This window comes from Lethenteron reissneri, chromosome 13, assembly GCF_015708825.2.
Source record: "Lethenteron reissneri isolate LAM-NWPU_2019-01 chromosome 13, ASM1570882v1, whole genome shotgun sequence".
Lineage (NCBI taxonomy): Eukaryota > Metazoa > Chordata > Hyperoartia > Petromyzontiformes > Petromyzontidae > Lethenteron > Lethenteron reissneri.
Window position 1 is genome coordinate 12,965,032 of NC_083791.1, and position 2,570 is coordinate 12,967,601.

Consider the following 2,570-nt stretch of genomic DNA (forward strand, 5'->3'; position numbering starts at 1 on the left):
GGTTTCTCTGCGTCTACATCTTGAGCCATTCTACAAGGAGGGAGGGAGAGAGCGAGAAGACGATCCCACTCACCTATCATCGATCACCCATTTCTCCACCGCTACATTTCTCTTCTTCTACGTCTGCACTGTCTCGTATCGCTCGTGAAGGACAGAGATTGTCTCTCTCCCTGTCATCACTTATCTGCTTTCTCTCTCTCTCTCTCCACTGTCTCTCTTTTTTTCTCTTCGTATCTCTCTTTCCTCTCTCATTGTCCATCTCTCGCTATCTCTCTCCCTCGTTCGCTCTCCCTCTCATGTTCTCTCTCTCCGGCTTGTGCATTTCCTGCGGTGCCAAGGAGGATCTGCCCCACCAGTACTTACGCTGCCAGCGGCTCAAACCCAATGTTCCGCCTTTTGGGGGACATCTTCAGGAAACTGGGGGTGCCCTTCTACAACAGCAGCTTCGTATATGGGGTGGTACCTTACTTGGCTAACAAGCGCCATGGCCTCGCCATCTTCGCCTGTGCTCAGGCGAAGATGGCGGTGTACAGAACGAGGAGAAAGATGCTGGAAGGTGACACTGACGGCTGCTGTGTATTTGGAGTTTGCGTGTCTCATCTCTCTCGTCATCATCACGGTGGCTAGGAGACGTTAACTACCTCACCTGGTATACAGGAGGTCGTGGGTTCGATCCTGACCCTGACGATGCCTGCTGTATATTTGGAGTTTGCGTGTCTCTCTCTCTCATCTCATCATCACGGTGGCTAGGAGATGTTAACTACCTCGCCTGGTATACAGGAGATCGTGGGTTCGATCCTGACCTTGACGATGCCTGCTATATATTTGGAGTTTGCGTGTCTCTCTTTCTCTCATCATCATCACGGTGGCTAGGAGACGTTAACTACCTCGCCTGGTGTACAGGAAATCGTGGGTTCGATCCTGACCCTGACGCCTGCTGCTGTGTATTTGGAGTTTGCGTGTCTCATCTCTCTCATTATCATCACGGTGGCTAGAAGATGTTAACTATCTCGCCTGGCATACAGGAGGTCGTGGGTTCGATCCTGACCCTGACGATGCCTGCTATATATTTGGAGTTTGCGTGTCTCTCTCTAACTCTATCTCTGCCCTCGTGGTCGCGTGGATTTTTCTCCGGGTCCTCCGGTATTTTCCCCTCCACATTCAGGATCAACAGCAGGTGCGTCGATATTATTTGGCTGCAATGCGTTTGTAGCCGGGTCTCTTCTGAAAAATAAAGAAGCTATATAGCTCAGTGGGCCTTACCTGGTAAATAAAAATAAAAAAATAGTTCAGTATAGTTGTATGTTCAATACTGCAATGCAAATGTAAGGGGGGAAAAACGACATAGGAGCCGATATCGGGGTAGCGTGATTCCGTGAGATCTGTTTTCGCAAATGGAAGCGTTTGTCATCTAGTTGACGGCGCAATCAGCCGGTCACAAGAGCCCCCCCCGCCCCCCCCCCTGCTCCCCCACCACCCTCAACCCTCCCGGAGCGAGAAATCCACGAGCGAAATTGAGTTGGAATTTCCTTCATTTGTTGTCCATCAACAAACACGCGGGCTCCTGACACGAGGGGGGGGGGCTGGCTCAGGCACGAGATGGCCATGAAAACGATTGATGGCTGTCCTGACGCCTCTAACGGATATCTATAATCACGTATAATTATAATTTTTGTCATGGTTCTTTTTAAACACAGGGCTGATGACATCGCCTTTGCTATATTTAAGACCCGAAGCAGGAAGACCTTCACGATTCTGGCAAATCGCCCGACGAAGCTTGCTGTGGTCGCCAACGAAACGTCGTACTCGGGTTCTAAATGGTGTTGGTTTACTCTCCAACACACCGGGGGTGCTGAAGTAGTTTACTACGTTTTGTTCATGTGACACGCCTTACTCGCTGTCGCTGTGTCGGGTGGTGACGGGTTTAACGACACATTTTTTTATATTTACGCGATATCATCCCAAAGCAAAAAAAACCTTCATAACGAATGAAAATGGTCGCGACAGCCTACGACTGCCACGCGATTGCAAAGGGCTGTAGTTTGTCTCCCACGACGTTGGCAGGTTAACGGTGGCAGTCGTGTAAATACTCTTAGGTTTTTTCGGTGAAGTCACGTAGGTAAAAAATAAAAATAAATAATAAAAATAAAATAAATAATAAACCACGACGTTTCGGAGGCAACACAAGTCTCCATCATCAGGTGGGACCTACGTGACTTTACCGAAAAAACCTAAGAATATGAATAAGGTGGGACCGTCACAGCTAAATTCGATGGGTATTACCTTGTAATCTCGGCATCTTTTGAGGAAGGCCAGCGTCTCGAGAAGCTGTGACTTCTTGTCTCGTTGTCTGTTAAAAACTCTAACAGATCTGTGAAATTCCTCCCCGTAGACGGTATTAATTCTAGATTCTAAGCTTTCGTGACTGCAAGGATTCATACTCTTAGGTTTTTACGGTAAAGTCACAGGTAACGTCGTGATTTATTATTTATTTGATTTATTTATTTATTCTACCTACGCGACTTTACCGAAAAAACCTAAGAGTATGAATCCTTGCAGTCACGAAAGCT